General features: G+C 57.8%; 1 protein-coding gene across 1 annotated transcript in view; it reads right to left on the bottom strand.

Annotated features, from left to right (window-relative positions):
• The window catches only part of FAM163B (family with sequence similarity 163 member B), a 31,765-nt gene extending 13,279 nt beyond the window's left edge, over nt 1–18,486 (bottom strand). Inside the window, exon 1 of the mRNA XM_014782395.2 lies at nt 18,247–18,486. The gene's annotated coding sequence lies outside the window, so the exon portion shown is untranslated. The remainder of the gene's footprint in view (nt 1–18,246) is intronic.
• Nucleotides 18,487–20,000: the final 1,514 nt, after the last annotated feature.

The following is a 20,000-nucleotide window of genomic DNA, read 5'->3' as shown; positions in this document are numbered from 1 at the left end:
AGCTCACGGTTCACACCCATCTCTCTGGTGGGCCCTTCAACTGTGGACGCCGGTGACTCCAACACAGTAGAGAAATCCAGTCTTCAGCACAGAGGCTACCCAGTAATCCCAGGACTGGGGGTTCCTGCCCCACCCTCCTGCACATGCTGCCCCCCCGGGGTTCCTGAACGTGAGTCTGGACAGGTCACTGCCTCCCTCAAACACCTGGGTGGCTCCCCAGTGCCCCATCGTCCTGTCCTGAGCACCACCCCTGTGCCAGACAGGACATGACACCCTTCACCAACATCTCCTTTAATCCCTAGGGAAGTCTGAGCAGGCATTAGCATCCCCCCATTTTGCAGACAAGGAAACAGAGCCGGAGAGTGGCCCATGAACCAGGTCACACGGTTAGGGGCAGGGAGCAGGGGTGAACTCGGGTGTACCACCCCAAAGCCAGCGTGTTGCCTTTTCCCTCCTTCTCCCAGCCTCCCAGCTTGCCTACAGGTGGGAGGGACAGGGGTGCTCTCACCCCCTCACCCCCATCAGACTGTAAGCCCCCTGAAGGCAAGAACCTTCTGCCACGTTCTGTAGTCCTCCCGCCACCAGGGGTCAGTACAGCACAGGGACACAATAGGGGCTCCAATGGAGCAGATCTGAATGGAGTTGGGGTCCATTGGCAAGCCCACACTGAACAGGCCCTGAGCATGGGAGGGGAAAAGATGGGGTCTCGCCCCTGTGGCCCCCACCTCCTGCACTTGCCTGCCCCTGGTGTTTCCCGGGGAAGGTTGGGGGGGTGGGGGTCCTGGTCAGGAGAAAGGCAGATGAGATGCACCATTAAAGAATGTTCTGGGGCTGTGGTGTCCCTACCCATGGGGCAGCAGGCAGCGTATCAGGAAACGGGGGGTGGGGGGGTGTGCGGGGACGGGGGGGAGTGGAGTGGGGGAGGGGGAGAGTAGGGGGAGCTTAAGACTCCGCGAGCCCCAGCTCAGGGGCAGACCGTGCTGGCTTTTTCTCTCCCTTAAAAATAACAATGTGCAGAAGTTGAGTTTGCAAACACTCTGCTGCTTGACTTAACTTTTTTCCTTTTTTCTTTTCAACTTCCTCTTCCAAGAACTGAGCGCAGCTCCTGGTCCCAGTTCAGGGCTTGGACGGCGCACAGGAGGGAGCGCCGGGCCAGGACTCGCTGGAACCGTCGGAGCTTCCATTTATTAAACACACACCATGTCCCGGCGCTGAGCTAAGGGCCCTGCCCTCTGAATTCACTTAACCCTCACAGGCATTGTCCGCACAGGTGCCCAGTGTCCTCACGCAAGGACTGGACACTAGGCACGCGCGGGGGCACGTCCGGGTCCGGCCGCGAGGAGGATGCACAGTCAGGATCTGGTTCCAGGCCGCTGCCCGTCACCGCGGTCCGCGCCTCGAGTTTGATGAAACCCTGACGTTCTGTAAAAGCCTGGTGACTCAGCCTGGCAGAGCGGAGCAAACAGAGGCTCAGGGAGACTGCAGGGACGCGCCCCGTCCCAGGGGATTCAAGGCCTGGGCGCCTGACCCCTCGGCCGCTCGGCTGCCCAAAGTGGGAGAGACGGGGCTTTCGGGGCGAGGTGTGAAGGTGGGTCCAAGGTGGGTGGGCCTCTCTGCTGGAGGTCCCGTGCCCACAGAGCGCTGGCCTCTGCCCTGGCCCGAGGGACGACAGTGATGTGTGGGGTCCACTGAAGAAGGCTCCACAGCCCATTCTGTGCCTTCACAATCGCTGGGTGGTACCACCTGGGCATCCAGGTGAATCAGCCACTGCCACTTACACACCAGCTTCCCACCCCCCCCCACTGCCGAGCCTGACCCCGGCCCATGTCCTGTCCCGGCCGTTCGCCTGCTCGCTTCTTTAACACACCGTCAATTGTTTGCCTGGTGGTGGAAATAACAGCCAGTGAGGCAGGGCCCTGCCTGCCCGACTCCCAGTCCAGGGGGGTGACGCCTTGTGGTGCCAGCTGGAGCCCAGCGGAGGGGCTGCAGCTCTTCCGGGCCTTTTGAGCAACAGGCCTGGGTCCCTCCTGCTCTTCTAGAGGAGGGGGCCCAGAGCTCCCTCCCTGTGGTCTGGGGACGCCCTCCCTGTGGCCCCCTTCCTGATGGCCGGAGCTCTGTTGAATCCCTCCTGGGCCAGGGACCCCCCACCCCACCCCAAGACGAGGAATGGGAGAGAGATGGGGTAATGTGGAGGGGAGGTCTGACTCCAGGCCCAGACGCACCTGGGGACACCAGAGGGGAGGCCAGAGGGCCCTGCAGGCTTGGGGAGACACCGTCCCCACCGGCAGTGCGGCCCAGGAACTCTGACCCCCACTTGTACAGACTCTTCTCTCTGTCCACGGGGCCGACAGAGCAGCAACCACGCTCAGAAGACGGGACCTGTGGGGCCGGGTCGAGAGAGGACCCTGGTCACCCTTCAGAAAGTAAATCTCCAGGTCCCGAGAGGCGCCAGCTCTGAAATGCTCTGCTCTGCCTCGTGCTGTGCGGCAGAAGGACTCGCCTGGGTCCCTGGCAGGCAGGGCTCTGAGAAGGGCGGGGCCCAGTGCACCGGGCGTCCTGGCCTGCCCTCCAAGGTCAGTTCAAGTGCCTCCACCTCACCTGCCCGGCCCGGCTGGCCCTGCCGACCCCACTGGGTCTCCCGACTCGGCTGTGACAGCCATCTGCGTGTCCGCTCCTCCCACCCCTCTGCGAGCGGCCGGCACTGTGAGACGTCGGCAGTGCCCCCCGCAGCCCAGGTGTCTGCGGCATCTCGGCACTGGACCCTGCCCCCCACCCCCTCCACCCCGAGCCCACCACCGTGGCTTTGCATTCCTGTAGGATGGGGTGCCCAGGCACCGTTCTGGATTGGGGAGATGCCCAGGCCTCACCTCACCTCATCTGGATCGGGGGGACAGGAACTGCGGCTGAGACACCACCACAGCGTTCTGTCTGCACCGCTCGCATTCGCGCTGCATCCTCCCCTGTCCCTGGCTTGCCTCTCTGCATGTCTCACAAGTTCCCAGCGGGGGCTAATGCTGGGTGGCCAGGGACCACTCCTGGAAAACTACTGTCTGACATGGTGGCCCCCCAGGCGAGTCTGCCCTAGCAGGGGCTCCCAGTTGCCCCTGAATAAAGGCCACACTCCTCGGGACCAGCCCTCCTCCCCACCTCTGCTTCAGGATGGGACTGTCTGTGGATGCTCAGGGCTGTCCTTGGCCCCCCATCCCTTGGCCTGGGATGCCCCTGGGGCCCACCGTCCACTTCCTTCCAGGTAGCTCATTCCTTCTGATCCTTTACACGGTGCTCAGGTCCCGCCCTCTGCAGGAACCCTTGCTCCTCCCTGCTCCTCTGAGCGCCTGGCCCGTCCTACCCTGCTGTTTCATTGTGAGCTGCCCCGAGGGCCTGGGGGCCCCATGAAGACCACACCATTGGCCTCCCCTTGAAACACAGGCCCTGGCAAACAGCAGGCACTCCGTAAATGCCTGTGGATTGAGTCACTGGCCAAGGCGGAGCCCCTGGGAGCTGAGCACTGGGGGAGGGGATGCGAGATCTTAGAGCCATAGATGATTTACAGGAAGATCAAGCCAGCTGCGACAGGGGTAGGGAGGAGGGAGACTGAGACCTATGGGCCAGGAGACCCTGACTTCAAATTTGCTTCTGCTCCTTGCCTGCTGTGTGGCACTGGGAAAGCCCCACCGTCCCTGGGCAGCCTCGTTTGCCTGTCTGTGAAATCAGGACGGCGACGATGCCTGCCTTCATGGTGCTCTGCGGAGAATGCATGCGTCACCCCCTCCACCATCACCTCGTCCTTGGAGTCGGCATTATTAACCCCATCTTACAGATGAGGAAACTGAGGCTCATGGAAATGATGACACTTGCCCAAGGGCACACGGCCAGTGAGAGGCAGAACTTGGGGCTGGGCTAGGGGTCAGGGGGCTTTTCCAGAAATGCCAACTGCCTCCGGCATGTCCCAGGGCTCCGCCTGACTGCTCTGGATAGCAAGCAATCAATTATTGACAGCCAGTCTCAGTGCTGGGCCCCACTTCCGGGGCCTGGAGAGGGCTGGGGAGACTCAGGCAGCAGCCCCATGCCCGGGGAGCAGAGACACACGGTGGGAGCAGTTCAGGCTTTGGTGGGGAGGCAGGACCTCAGCGACAGGGAGCAGTCAGCAGTGCCTAATGCCCAGGGGTGAGGGGAGTGAACTCCCGTCACAAAGAGCCCGGCTCTGTTAGGGCAGAAACACCTCCCTCTCAGGCCGAGGACCTGCCTCTGCCCACTTTCTCCACTCTCTTCACCTCGCGGCCTTGCAGACAGTCACTTGCCCGAGGCTGCTCCTGGCCCGTGACCTCTTCACTCAGAGCATCCTCAGCGTCACCTGGGAACCTGGTAAAATGCAGAGCCTGGGTCCCACTCAGACCCACGGAGTCAGCAACTCTGGGAGTGGGCCTAGCAACCTGTGCCTCAGCAAGCCCCCCAGGTGAGCAACAGGCTCCCCGCATACTACACATCAGGGCCACCTGGGCAACAGTTAAATCCCCCCCATTCCCCGGCCCCACCCCAGGCCAAGTACACGAGAGTCCCGGCCCAGGAACCAGGACATTTAAGCTTTACAGGGGGCTCCGGTGTGCAGCCCAGGCCGAGGCTGCTGAGACGGGGACACAGAACACCTGCGGGCGCGGTGTGCTCCCTGCAATGCTGGTGGGCCGTGCAGAGCCCCTTCCTGAATGTTCACAGGCGCCCAGGCGGTGTGAGACCCGACAGAGGCTTCACCTCGCAGCCCTCACTGGTCCACGGAGCCCAGTATGGTTGTCCCCATTTTGCAGTTGAGAAAACAGCGAGCGGGGTGCAGCCTACCCGAGTGCAGCTAGTGGGTGGCAGTCGTCTGCATCGCAGCGTCGCCCCGCTCGGCATCCACGTGAGACGTCCGTCAGCGCCATTTCCTCCCTGCAGCCAGCCTCCTGCGATCCTGCCCATTTGTCTCCTGATAAGCCTAGCATTGGCAGCTTCAATCACGCCCTTTGCCGTCCCCTAGCCCAGGCCACCCCCAACCATCCCATCAGAGCAGCTGTGGTTTATTACATACTTTCCCTGAAGGAACCCTCACTGCAGCCCCCAGTGGAGTCCTCCCACCCGGAGGCCCAGCTCCGATGCCTCCTCCTCCGGGCAGCCTGGGCTCGTGCCTGTGGGTGCCACCTCTCCCTCCCAGCCCTCGTCTGCCTGGGAGTCAGAAAGATTTGGGTGCGAATCCAGGCTCTCCTCCTTAGTGTCAGGGAGATCATGGGCCTTGGTCCCCTCTTCTTTAAAACAGGATGTTAATGCCAATCTCCAGCTCCCTCCCCGCCTTTCCTCCCTCCCTCCCTCCCTCTCCTCCCTCCCCCTTTCTCCTTCCCCTTCCCTCCTGTCCCCTTTCCATAAACATCTATTGAAAGCTGGCAGTGTGCCAACCACTGTGCAGTGTCAGGGACACGGTGATGAATAGGGACAGGGTCCCTGCCTCCTCCTGGCCCTCAGGGAGCAGCACTGTTGGTTAGGCTGGATGCACGCCCTTGGCCCAGAGCCTTAAACGCTGCCCCTGGCCTGGAGACGCTGGTGGCCTCGAGGGAGTACTCACCGACCTCCTCTCCTTGTATTTCCATTCGGAAGTCTGTGACTTCCCTTCTCTCAGGCTGTGAGCTCTGCAGCAGGGCTGTCTCGGCCACACCCAGCCCCCGCACCCAGCCCAGGGCCTCCGTGAGAGCCTCTCAGATGAGCGTTGGACCTTACGGGGTGGGCGGGGTCTGGAGGGCTGGGGCATTTCTATGAGTATACTAACAGGTATTATTTTGATTAATTTTTAACAAAACGAGATCATTCCACGTGGACCGCGCTGTGGTTTATTTTTCTTTTCACGTCAGCACGTTCAGAACCACGTTCTCCTCTGCAGGGCACCCCAGCTGTCCATCCAAGTGTCCCCCTGGAATGCAGTTCTGAGTGTGACTCTCCTGGTCTAGGCCCCAGACATCTGGTGTTCCTGGCCCTCCGAGCTTGTCCCTGACTTACTTTTCCAGCCTTTCGCTTGCTCTCTCTGCAACGCTCCTGAAATGGGTCTGGCTGAGAGGTTTGCTCCCCGGGCCTCCCAACCACATACTTTGCGTTGTCTTGTCCCTGGGCCTTTGCTGCTGCTGTTCCATGGACCTTGAACTCCCTTCCAGTTCTACTTATTGAATCCCCGGCCATCAGTCAGCATGCTCCTGGAACAAGCCTTCCCTGACCCCCAGCCCCTGGACACGGCTCCCTCTTCTGGGATTTAATAGCACTCAGTGTCCACACCGTGCACTTGGCATTTAAAACTTATCAACAATTCAACAGCAAATATTCATTGAGCTCCTGCTGCATCTCTGCCTTTGTGGAGTTTTCAGTCTTGCGGGGGGACACAGATGGGGTGTAAGGAGGGAGCATGCAGGGTGCTCATGGGGTGATGGCAGCCAGGAGAGGCAGCCCTGAGAGGATGACCTGGATGCTGAGACCTGAAGGATGAGTGGGGGACAATGGGAAGGGGAAACTCATTGAGGAAACAGTACGTGCAAAGGCCCAGAGGCAGGCAGAGCAAGGTGAGCTCCAGGAGCTGGAGCATCAGAACAGGAGGAGGAGATGGCACAGGGGGAGGTCAGCCCCTCCTGTCTATCCACACCTGATCCAGTCTTCCTGGAGGCCTGGTCCTCATCTCCCCACCTGCTGCAGCTTGGTGCCCCTTCCTTCCTAAAACACTTTCTAGATCAGTTGTCCTCACATCAGATGTGCATTGAGTCTCCCTGAGGTCAGAGAAAGAACCACTTGAAAGGCTTCTAGGGCACAATACTCGAAGCTCACTCATGTCTGGGAATAGTTCCTGCTCCCACCTACCAGAAGGGAGAACTTCATAATTCAGGGGGCACTGGGGCGGGGGGCACTCAGAAGGGCTCTGACTAAGTGTTGCCCTGGTCTTGCCTAGCAAACCATAAAAGCCAGAACTGAAAGAATCAAACTGTTTCCAAACTACAACTGATCCCAGAACAAACCTCACAGATATGTATGGGGTCTACATCCAACAAGGTCCAGTTCACAATGTCTGGCATCCTGTAAAAAACGACCTGGAACACAAAGATGCAGAAAAATACAACCCATGATGAAGAGAAAAATCAATCAGTTGAAACTAACCCAGCAACAGCACAGATGACAGAATTGGGAGACAAGGACGCTAAAATAGCTATTATAACTGTCGCCTGCACGTTCACAACACTGGAGGAAAAACCGGGCACGTCAAGTAGAAACACAGAAGACGTTAAAAAGAACAAAACCATATTTCTAGAGATAAAAAAAGCTACAAAGTCTAAGATGAAAAACACGCTGGATGAGATTAACATCAAATTAGATATTGCAGAAGAAAAGAGAAGTGAACTTAAAGACAGCAACAGAAACTACCCAGAATGAAACAGAGAGAAAAGAGAAAAACATACGGAAGTAAACAGAGCTTCAGTGAGACGTGGGGAACTTCAAGTGGCCTGATTTATGTGTAACTGGAACCCCCAAAGGAAAAGGGATGCAGGAAAATGATTAGAAGAAATATGGGCTGAAATTTTCCAAAACTAGAGACCCACAGGTCCAAAACATTCAACAAACCACAAACACAAGAAACATGAAGAAAACAACCCCAAGAAACATTATAATCAAATTGCTTAAAACCAGTGATTAAGAGAAAATCCCAAAACCAGAAAACGGCCCACAAATTGTAGAGGAATGAAGACAGGCGTGACAGCCGACTTTGCGTTGGAAACAATGAAAGCTGGGAGACTGTAGGGGAGCATCTTTAAAGCTCAGAAAGAAAAAATATCAACCCAGAATTTTTTGCCCAGAAAAAAATCTTTCCAAAATTAAGGTGAAATAGAGAGCAGCATTAGTATTGTCTCCCCTTTTTGACTATAAAGTCCTGGAGGGAAGGGCCCACACCTCAGCTCCTTGCCAGGCTGTGCTGTTGGATCCATAGCTGGAGGGTTCTTATTTTCTCACAGGGTTTGAGTCCCAGGGGCCCAACCTGAGCAGTGGGTTGGGGAGCCAGGTGGGAAGTTCTCTGCTCACAGGGGACTAGGTAGAGTCTGGCTTGTCTTCAGGGAGGCCCAGGTTGAGGGAGCAGTGGCCCTTCAGGGGCTCTCCCCACTGGGACCCCAACTTCTTGGACCTTGGCCCTGCAGAGTGAGCACAGGGGGTAGGGGTGCGAGGCATGTCCTGCCTGACAACCTTGTGCCTTGTATTCACCTCCCCTGGCTCCACAGGAGTGTGAAAGCAAAAGAGAAATCCATGCAATGTTTTAAAAAACAACAAATCAAAAAAATACATATTTTAGCTGTTCACAAGGTACAGGAAGTTTCCATGGCTATTGCTGTAAATTGCGTGTGCCAGGTGAGGAGGTGGAGCTCTCCTTAACCTACAGAATGGGGCACCTGGACAATTTCTGCCCAGGAACCGGGTGCCTGGCTGCTGGACTGAAAAAGGGAGGCAGGGAGCGAGAAACATCGGCCACCTCTCCCCACTCTCCCCCACGACTGATTTCAACGGCTAACTAGAATGACACCTGTATCTTTACAGCTCTCTACGATTTAAGCTGAGTTTTCAGGTACGGCATCTCTCCGGAGAGAGCAGTCCTAGGAGTTAGGAAGACAGGAGTCCTTATCTTATTCACAGGTGGGCTCTGAGGACCAGGGGTGGGTCACCCAGGAAACGGGGGTCAGGGAAGTGAAAACTCGGGCTGCTGGTTAACCTGTCCAACTCTCAGGACTCCTTTCTGTGTCACCACCTCAGGCTGCCCAGCACACACTGGGATGCCCTGAAATTCCCACCCCAGCTGGAGAGAGCCCAGAGCAGGTGGAGGGGGCCAGGGCCAGGCCCACCCCACTGCATTCAGGCAGTGCCACCCCCTTGCCCCAGAGACGTGTGAGTGTGTATGTGTGTGTGTATATATGTGTGTATGTGTGTGTATGTTTCTCTGTGTGTACGCATGTGTGTATATTTGTGTATATGTGTGTATGTGTATGTGTCTGTGTGTGTATATATGTGTATGCATGTGTATTTGTATGTGTCTATGTGTGTGTGTATATATATGTGTATGCATGTGTGTGCATGTGTGTATGTGTCTATGTGTGTGTGTATATACATGTGTATACATGTGTATGCACGTGTGTGTGTGTGTGCAGTGTTGACGGTGAATGAGGAGCAGATGAGCAGGAACAAAGCTGAGTCAAGCAACCTGGTTGTTCCAAAGAGACTGGCTGGACAGTCCAGCAGCCAGGGGAGGGGTGAGGGTGGCATCACCCAGTCTAGGCACCCCCCTTTCCGTTCAGATGCCCTGAGACCTGGCCCCTACCAGGGAACTCCCCCCTGGACTCCCGCCTCAGGGCCTCTGTCTGAGCTGAGTGCAGCTCATTTACAGGAGGCTCAGCCTCCACTCGGAGCTCTCAGCAGGGTCTGCAGCGGGGGGGGCAGGACCAGCGGGTGAAGGCCGGGGCACAGCAGAGACCCCATGGAGCCTGTGGAGGAGAGGTCAGTGTAAGGTTGGGAATCGTGGCTCCCAGAATCTTAGAGCCACACATCTTAGTCTTAGAAAATCAGAGCATCGGAACCTCGGATGCTTAGAATCTGACGGCCCCCAGATCTTCTTCTCTTCGATTTGGAAGGGACTTTGGATGTCACCTGGTCTAATCACCCACTCAATGAACAGAAGGGAACGTTTTTTCCTCTTGAAATCAAAATTCCTCCAAGACGGTCAACCAGAGCGGTGGGATCTCCAACTCCCCCTAGAGACGGGGGGAGGGTGGTACCCCCTCTGGCTTCCAAGGCTTTTTGCTCCTTCCCAGGGTCACCCCAAGTTCTCTCCCAAGTAGAAGCCACGAGGACCCCTGAGGAGGGCCCCACCTGTCTGTGCACACCCCGTCCTGGGCGCAGTGGCCTCAAAGGGCAGCTGTCAACCCGGGTCCAGCCCTCACCTTCCAGGCACTCACTCATTCACCTGACCCAGTTCACGGAGCTCGACTGCCCCCCGGCCTGCCCTGGGCCCGGGGTCGGCAAACTCACACCGGGCCCTCCTCCCCCACCTCTGCGCTCTCTGCAAGGCTCTGCCACTGTAGCTGATTCAACGGCCCCATTAGAAACTTCTGGGGGCCACTGAGATGCCCTGAGTGGTCTTCGGTGGCCCAGGCTTCAGCAAAGACCCTGCCTGCAACCATTCGTTTTACATCAATTTTCCTTTATTAAAAAATTAGGCTCAGCCATTTTTAAGTGAGTGTAGGCGTGTTGTTGAAAGGGCCCGTCTTGCAGAGTAAATGATTTTTTATAATTGGGTAGTTGTTGTCAGTGAAGAACGGCAGCATTAACCCTGAGGCCTGGCCACATGAGACCCGGAAGTGCCCTCTGATGATGAAATTCTCACAGCTGGAACATGACGGGCGCTGCACGGTACAGGCCCTGCTGACCCCCCATGCCTCGCCAATGGCCATGCTCCTTCCAGGCCGGCTGACTACCTATTTCTGGAACACTCTGAGCCCCTTCTTCCCTAAACAGATTTTGAATGTTTGGAGGTGAGACTTTGAGGGGAAAATAGATGCCATTTGTGGCTCTAAATGTGAAGTGTCTCAGTCCAGGGAGAGGCCGGGCAGAGGCCACTGCACATCCCAGCAGACGAGACTGGCCCTCAGAATGGCACCAAAACATCCTGCCATCTGACAAAAATCTACCAAGTGCCCCAACCTGTGGGCCTGGCGCTGTGCCAGGTGCGGGCTCAGCGATGAGCGAGATCACAGGTGCTGTCTTCAAGGGGCTCCCCAGTCCTGTGCTGCAGATGGGGACCAGAGGGGACGAGCCACAGAGCCAGGTGTTAATGGGTGGCCCAAGAGCCTGACATGGGGCTGACCCATGGGGAGGCAGCGTGGGGTCAGGAACACTTCCCTGAAGGGCTGACAGAAGCTGAGACCGGCACTAGCCAGGAGGAATCCTCCAAGCAGAGGCCAGTAGGTGGGAGAACCCCTGGGGGGAAGGGTCTTGGTGTGTTCCCGAATGGGAAGTTGGCCAACGTGCAGGCGCAGGGTGGGGGAGAGAGGTAAGTGATGAGGTTGAGCACGGTGGTTGGTAGGGTCTGTTCCATGCAGGGCCCTGTGGACTACACTGGGGGCTGGGTTCCGTCCTCAGCTGGGACAGGTTTAAGCAGAGTATGGACCCCCAGTCGCACGTGATGACAGGAAACCTGAGTTCCACCACAGGGGCTTTGCCACAGGCCTGCTGCCCACCATGCCCAGAGACCCCAGAGACCCCCCCACCACCATGCCTAGGGACTCCCGAGTCCCCCATCATGCCGAGACCCCAGAAGCCACCACCACGCCCAGCGATCCCAGAGTCCCCCATCATGCCCAGAGACCCCAGAGACCCCCCGACAATGCCCAGAGACCCCGCAGACCCCCCACCACGCCCAGAGACCCCAGAATCTAGCACCAGGTTCCCTCTGTCATGCTCGCACCAGGGGTCCGGGGTCTTACACAATGTGATGAGAGCCCTCACCACCACCCTACAGGACGGGTACAACCATCCCCATCTACACGGACCAGGAAACCAGGGCACAGAGAGGTTTAGTGATGCGCCCAGGCTCACCAGCTGGAGGATCCGCGTCGGGGTTTGGGTCGAGCCTCTCTTCCCCCTAGGGTCTCAGGTTCTCCGACTCGGATGTTCCCAGGAAGTAAAGAGTGGATGGCGGAAAACAAGACACAGGCCAGCGGTGACAAAACTGACCACAAAAGAGAGTATTCAAGACACTGTGTCGTAAAACAAAATGTTTTTTTGAAATAGAAATCTGTTTAGTAATTCCAGGGAACGCTCAAGTGGGAAGTTCCGTGAAGGTAAAATTAAAGTTGACTGTATTTTTAATTTTGTAAATGGGTTCCTCCTGAGCCAGGAGCCTTCTGCATAATGAGTGTTTTAACCAAACAAACTCTAACGCCAGTAAATACCAGAAGCTTGCAAGTCGGCAGTGTTACCAAGAAGCTGCTGTTTTTCTGGTGAAACGTTAGACTTTTTTCACTGTCCTCTTTTAAACCAGAATTGGATCATTATATCCCGGAATCAGCCCTCTCAGAGCTGCTGCTGGTTTCGCAACAGGGCTGCTGGGCTCCGGGAGCCCATGGGCAACGGACGGGAGGTCCCCCTGTGGAGAAACGGCGTCTGGACCAGGAGCTCGCCTCTGACCCAGAGAAATGAGCATCTTTATTTGCCTTAAGAAAATTCTCCAACGTATCAAGTGGGAGTGCATCTGCCAACACCAAGTGGAAGAATTTGGAAAACAAAGTGTAAACATGACACTTCAAACCCTTCGAGGTGAGGCCCTTGACACACGTTCAGGATGAACTAATGATGCTTCCCCGGCTGCTCCCTCCTGTAGCCGCTGGGGCAGACGTGTTCCCCGCGCCCGCGGCTGCCCCAGCCTTTCCTGCCTCCTCCTAGCACTCTTGGCAAAATAATCCAAGCCAACGCTAGGGGGATGCTTTGGCAGGAACTGCAAACCCGTCCCGCTCGCTGGTGAGTCCAGGCAGGGCCATGGGGTGGGGGGCGTGGCTCTGCAGTGGGTCCCTCACTTGTCGGCAGAGAAGTCCCAGAGCACCAGGGGTGGGGCAGAGCCTCTTTAAGCCTGGCAGAGACACCAGAGGATGACAGTGCAGTGACGCCTGGGAAAACAGACCTCAACCACAACACAGATTTGAGGCTCAAAACCAACCAGACCACCAGGAAGTGGCCTGGCTGGTTCTCTCCCCACCCTCACAGGGAGCAGCGAGGTGGGGAAAGGCAGGCATCTTCAGGGGCCACTGATTATCAGCCCAAGTCAACAGACAGGTGCCCTGCATCCCAGCAATGGCAGAAACGCCCCATCTCTCCACCGTCCCGGCTCCTCCCCACTCCGTACTCATCCTTCAGGGCTTAGCTCAAGTTCCACCTCCAGGAAGCCTTCCCTGACTGCTCCAGCCCATGGGATACCCTCTTCTGAATCTGGGACGCCTGCCGCCTTGCAACCGTGTTCCAGTCCATGGAGAACTGCCCTTGCCCTGCTATCTCATTCTGTTCACACGTGCGTGACTCCCCTGCCATGAGAGCCTTCCTCGCGGAGACCACACCACTGGACAAATCTATAAAAGCCACACAACAAACGTGGAGGCCCGGGATGACCTCTCTGCCTGTTTCCTGACAGGGTCCAGGTAAATAAGTAGAGGATGGGCTGCTGACGTGGAAAGAAGATGGAGATCTGCTGACAAAGGGACAGGGGAGGAACACACAAGCGGACAAACCCCTCGGTGATGCCCGAGGCTGCCAACACACAAATGAAGGGCGGTGCTGAGCCATGGGGGGTGGGGGGAGGCAGCAGGGAAGCCGGGGGCTTTTATGGTGTGCAAAATGAACAGACAAACAAAGCTGGATTTTTTTTTTTTTGCTTGGTTTTCTTTTACAGAAAGTACGCATGTATCTTATTTAGTTAATATTTATTAAACTTGATACATATTAATTAAAAACATGAGGAGCATGAAGGAGACAAAGTCATCTATGACAGCCCGGTGCAGGTAGAACCATTTCTCCGCTTTGGTGCCGGGGATTTTCTAGGACAGAGTGTCTCAGACTTCACTGAGCACGAGAGTGACCTGGGGAGCCTGTTACAGCAGAAGGTCTCGAGGGGGCCTGAGAATCTGCATTTCCAGCAAGTCCCCAGGGATGCTGGGTCTGCAGACCACACCTGGACTGGCACTGTTCTAGATTCTGCTTACACGCTGTGTGCAACTAAATACAGCAAATAATAATTATAATAATAAAAGAGAGAGGACTATTCTCCAGGGAGCCAGCACCTGACCGCAGGCCCAGCCACCAGACAGGGTCAGCCTGGGAGTGCCCCGAGGGGCCACCTTTGCCCCTGCCATTGCACACAGAAACCGTGGACCTGGATGGAAGAACCAAGATGCAGGTGGCAGGCAGGAAGCCAGTGTGGTCCCACAGTGTGGCGTTTCCCTACTTGTCAGGGGCAGCTCCAAGGCCAGTCTGCCCCGAGGCCACGCTGTGGCTGAGCCAGGAAGTGAGCACCAGTGGGGACTGCATCAGGACGGACCTGGCCTGGAACAGAGGTTTTTGCCAGGGCTCAGCAGTGCGTGGACTCCCCTCCCGGGTCAGCTGGCTGAGACATAAACTGGCACATCCTGTGAGGTGGATATTATTACTGTCATTTTATGAACGAAGAACCCGTGGCCCAGAGAGGCTAAGTAACTTCACTAGGGACACACAGCTTGGACACAAACACGATTCTGGTCAGCCTCAAAGGCTGTGCTCTTATCCACTTGGCCACACTGCCAACCTGTCCTCAGCAGCCAGGGAATGTGGCAGATGAGGCCACAGCTCCGAGAGCCTGGCCTGTTCTGGGACCATTGCCCGGGCCCTTGACCAGTCTCCACCTGGGTCTCCCAACTGGCCCAACTTTCTCCCATCTCTGCCACTTGGGAAAGCTGAGCATAGGGGTACACGTGACTGGCTCAGCCCTGCTGTGGCCCCTCCCACAGAAACCCACCACCCCGAGGTGGCTGGATGCATGTCCAGAGGACAGGCAGTAACACTGCACCAGGGTGTGACCAGTGGATCTGACACCACGTTGCTCCTGGAACAGAAAGTCCTACTCCAGGCCCCCAGGTATCCTCGGGTATACTCCAGGGTATCATCCTGCGCAGCTGGCCGTGCTCCCATCTCTGGCCACGGTGGACATCTGCCCGGGCCCAGCGTAGAGGAGTCTTATAGGAGCGATATTTGTTCAGTCCTGGCCATCTCCCATCCCCCCAACACCCCTGCCTCGGTTGTTCGGTTGTTCCTGCCACTTCTTACTCTCCTGCTCTGGGCCTCCATCATTTCCCCTCTGGCTGGACGCAGCGGCCTCCTCCCAAGCCACCCTGCCTCCAGCCTCGCCCTCTCCAAGGTTCCCTCCACACTGCAGCCCAAGGGTGTCCTCTAAAGGCCAGATCTGGAGTGTCCCTCCCGGGGTCACACTGCCTGTGGTTCCTGCAGACCTCCAGAGAAAGCCCACCCATGGAGCAGGGCTTACAAGCCTTGTCTGATGTGACCCCGCCTGCTCCCCCCTGCCAAAGCCTCGGGGCTCTCACCAGGATTGTTTGTTTGATCCTCCAAAGCCCCCGGGGAAGTAGGGGCCACCATCTCCCTTTCACAGCCCAGGAGCCTAAGGTCCAGGGTCCCACAGCCAGGAAGCAGCAAAGCCAGGTTTGGAACCCAAGCCTCAGTCTGAGTTCAGGGGGTCTTGCTGCAGCCTCCCCCCACCCAGCACAAGCTGGTAAGTTCCCCCTGCAGCGCCCTCCCTCCTCACACAGCCCCCAGCAAGGGGGCTGGCCAGGGCCTGGAAGAGAGTTCACCAGCTCCAGCCTGTTCGGGGAGGGGACCTAACTCCAAAGGGAACAAAGAGCTTTGAAACGAGAGACAAGTGCACCCCATACCCAGGAGCCTCTCTGCTCAACAGTGGAAGGAGAGGAGCTGGCAAATGGTGAAGATGCCAGGCTTGTCAAACCCCCCTGGAGCAAGTCCAAAGGGACCGAGACACTGCAAGGAAAAACAGCACCGAGAAGAGCAGCAGAGCCAGGCTGAGAAGCACCCCAGCCACCTGGGGCTCAGGGCAGCCGACCCTGTGAACAGACGCTGGGCCCCTAACAGCTCCAGCCAACAGGTTTCTCTGATGCCCGCAGGGTGCTGGTGGGGCAGGCAGAAACATCCCCACTTTTGCACATGGGGAGGCTGAGTGATTTACCCAAGGTAGCCCGGAATCCACTTGCTCCGGCACACAAATTGCTTTTTTACTGATGCACAGACGTGGACTTGCTACTTTGCAGAGTGGCGGGGCCGGGAGCTGTGCGGAGGACAGGACAAGGGCCTGGCTGCCCTCTGCCTTGCCTCCTGCGGGAGAGCCTGGGTCAGATGTAATTGACTGAGATGTAACAAATCTCTCCTACAGCTCCACCCACTCCCGTGCCCCTCCTGGGTGTGCAATTGCTCCTCCTGGATCTCACTACCATTGCTCTGTAGAGCAGGCCCACCAGGCAGGAGCCCAGAGGCCTCTCTGTGGGAGTGGGTCCCAGTGCTGTGTAGCCTCCAGGCCCGCAGGGTGGCTCACCCAGAACCAGCACCAAGAGTCAGCAACTTAGAGCCGGCCCCCAAACATGCAAAACTGGGGGGATCGCTTGAGTGGAAAGTGAGGTTGATGGGATTGGGGGCTTTGGCTCAGGTCAGCCCCAAGGTTCCAAAACCCCTCCAGACTCCCCAATACCACGGCTCCTCCCAGCCTCACCCACTCTGTTAGAGGCTCAGATGAACAGAGCTGCAATGATCCACGGGGGGCATAACATGATCCACCCCAGCATTTCACAGATGAGACTGAGGTCTAGAGAGGGAGAGTGACTTGTCCGAGGTCACCCAGAAAGGGGGACAGAACTGGGCAGCTACGTCCTGGCCCCTCCAGCTGCACCCACCTTTCCCGAGTGCCCTTGTTCATGTCCAATGATGTGTCTGGGGGTTGGAAGCCTCGGAGGCTGGGAGGGGCTCTGTGGTGGGCGGCCCCCATCCCTGCTGCAGAGGCCAGGGGAGAGAAGCCGCAGCACCTCCGTGGGCCGCTGCTCTGAGCAGAGAGCGACAGCACGCTCCAGGGAGGCCGGCCGATGCTCCCCGGAGTCCCCGCCCCCACCCCCATGGATCCCAGGGGGCACTGAGGCTGGGAGAGCCTGGGGGTCCTTCCCAGATCCCCAAACCCTTCAGGAGGCCATTTGCAAGTGGAAACTCAGTTGATGGGGAGACCAGAAGTCAGCAGGATCTGGGCACAGGGTTGGCCCTGTCTGTCTCTTTCATCCCGTCACGTGGGTGCTCCACAAACCACTGCCAAGTGAAAGAACGAACGAACAGAACCCCACACTGCCTGTGGCCCAGCCTCAGGGGCAAGACAGATTTTCCTGAAGTTCCCAGCACCCAGGCCCTGAGAAAGCTCGCAATCAGTGCACAAAGGATTAAAGCCAGCCCCTCCGCCGACCCAGGAGGCACGTAGGTAAGAAGATCCCTGGTCACCCGGGCTCCACCCTCAACACCACTGGAAGAGGGGCAAGGTGGGAAGATGGGCATGTGTGCTTCCCCAGCAAGCCTGAACTTTTGGGGGTGGGAAAATATCATTGTGCCCAGAACCCCCAAGAGCCTGGCCTGGCCTGGGTAGAAAGGAATGCTGGGGGAAGGCTGGCAGGGTGTCCCCTCTGGCTCTGCTCAGCTCCAGCTTCCTGGGGAACTTGGAAGAGGGGCATGCTGGGGATAAGGCCTCCAGATGCCTCCTTATCCCGGAGAAGGGTCAGTGAACTTGTGCCTCGAGATGCTTGCCTCAGAGCCATAGGGGCAGCCACGAGACGCACACTGGCAGGACCACTTGGGCCCACAAAGTCCCTGGCTTTGGGAGCACAGGACACTGAGTGGGGTGAGATGGCAGAGCCAGGAGGGCAGACAGGAAGTCTGTCCTGGAGTTTTGGTGTTTGGAGAGTCTTTGCATTCCTGGCTGAAAGACCCAAATGCCAGTCTGGTGCTCCCCCTCCCCCATTTAGGCCGAGATTTCAGACAAGGGTGAGTGCGAGGCAGGTGGCAGTGACAGAGGCTGATGTGTTTGAGGCCAGCTCTACCACTGACTGGCTGTGTGAGCTTGGACAAGTAACCAAACTTCCCTGAGCTTTAGTTTCCTCATCTGTACAATAGGGCCAATGCCCCCTTGCTCACGGGTGTTGGGCAGATGGAATCGACGGTTACGTGCAGGGTAAGCACCCAGCACAGTGTCTGACAGAAAGCAAATCTCAGTAAATGAAAGGTCCCAGCTCCTGACCGCAGAGAGAATGGGGGCCACCTCCTCTCGGAAACTTTCCCTACCCAATTTCCCTCAAGTCCAGCCTACGAGAGAGACACGGCGTCCCTTGGCACAGTGGGTCCCTGGCCTCTCCCTCAAGCCCTCGCTCCCACCTTGGTCTCCGTCCGCAGAGGCGCACTTTGAGAGCGGTCCGAGACGGGACGGGGGACGCCGGCCCCGGCCGCTCCGTGGGGCAGGGACCCGGCGCAAGGCGGCAGGGGCAGGCTGCACTGGGCGCTCCAGACGAGGTGGGCACTGAGCCGGGCTTCACCGCCTGCGTCCTCTGCCCTCACGCCTCGTGACCCGCGCGCCCGCTCGTCCCTTACCTTGAACCATGGGAACGGCGCTGCCCCGGCCGGCCGAGGACTTGGGCGCACGTGACCGGGCGGTCCGGCGTCCGTCCTGGGCAGGGAGCAGCTAGTAGCGACCGCTCAAGCCCAGGCCACGGCTGCGGCGCTGCTGGGGCCGGGCGGGCGAGGCGGGCGCTGGAGAGGCCCCAGAGGTCCGCGGGAAGCGACTGCGTGCCCAGGCGGGAGCCCCCTGCCAGCTCCGGCTGCGGTCGCGGCTCCGGACGCCCAGGCTGGCTCCCTGCGAGCGGCACGCGCGCAGCTCCAGCCCCGTCCCCGGCGCGGGGCGCGCGCGCTGGCGGGGAGGGCGCGCACCCGAGGCGGGCGGGGAGTGCGCGCCGCCGGCCCCGCGCGCGCCGTCGTCGGGGGCTGCGGGCAGCGGCCCGGGAGCTGTCCCTGGTGCTGACGGCTCGTCCGCTCTGGGCCGAGGCCACGCGACCTCCCTCCGGCGCCCGGGCGCCCCCGCCCCCGAGGCGGGGCTCCCGTTGCTCTTCGCCTGCTTTCCTCGCGCTCCCCGTTTCCACAGCGTTGGGATTTGGAGTCAGGCCGACGCTGCTGCTGCTTATCAACAGTGCGACCTTGGGACAAGTACCTTACTTGAGTCCCTGGTTCTCATCTTCAAAATGGGCCACAGCAGCGCCTGTGAGGTTGGTCTGAGAATGAAATTCAACGACGTCTGGGTGCCTGGCACACCATGAGAGCTTAATAAATGCTCCCCTTTGTCCTGATTTGTTTCCCGTCCCTTGGTCAGCAACCACGGAGCAAGTGAGAGAAGGGGTAGCGCTCATTCTGCTCCTGGCTGGCAGGGTTTAGGGTATGGTAGCTGCCTTTGGCTTCCCCTTTGCATCCATAGCGGAGGGGAGCACACCTCTTCCTCAGGACCCCAAGGCACAGAGTTAGGCCCAATGGCCAGAAATTAAAGTGAGGCAGATTTGGGCTGGGTACCAGGCAGAACTTTCTGTCATGAGGTCCTTCCACCTGAAAGGGATGCTCTAAGAGGCAATGAGTGACCTCTCTTACTGCAGATACTCAAGAGGAGGCTGCAGCCAGAGGGACCCTGAACTGAGAGAGGTCTGGAATTAAAAAGGCTTTGAGTTAGAATACGTAAAACCTAAGAACCATGTCTGGCACATTGAAACTGCTGCATGAATGTTTGCTTTCTTGACCGTTAAGTTCTCTTTGAGAAACTGTAGCCTGGTAGGAAGAACCTGTTACTTCACCCCCATTCTAGAGATGAGAATACTGAGGACAGACAGAGGGGGATAAAGAGACCTGCTTGGAATCCATCCCACTTCCAGATGGGCTGAGGACAGAAGGGTAAGCCACTTGCTTGGAGCCGAGAGGGTGAGAGCTTACAAACCAAACAGACAGAATCCAAAAGTCCAGCCTGCACCCCCACCCCCCGCTGGGTCCCCTAGCAGAGGTCGCTGCCCAATTTCCCAGAGCTATCCAAGACATTTTGACCCTGGACAGTTTCCTTATAACAAACCAGACAAGTACCTCATTCTTCTTAACTAACGGGAAGAGCCGGTGCCTGCCCCTGTGAGCATCTCTGTCCCTTCCAAGCAGGATCATTAAAGTCACCTGCCTCGTTTCCTAAGGGACCAGTGGCTGTGTTTGATTCATTAATTAACTGTGCGCAGTACCTGCTTCCACCAGGCACTTACCTCGTGATAAACATCACTCATTATGTGCTTCATGCGCTCCAGACACAAGGCTAAACACTTTGCCTA

This window comes from Ceratotherium simum, chromosome 29 (assembly GCF_057802395.1).
Source record: "Ceratotherium simum simum isolate JZ-2026a chromosome 29, ASM5780239v1, whole genome shotgun sequence".
Lineage (NCBI taxonomy): Eukaryota > Metazoa > Chordata > Mammalia > Perissodactyla > Rhinocerotidae > Ceratotherium > Ceratotherium simum.
Note: the sequence above shows the minus strand (reverse complement) of the source record. Positions and strands in the feature narration are given on the sequence as shown.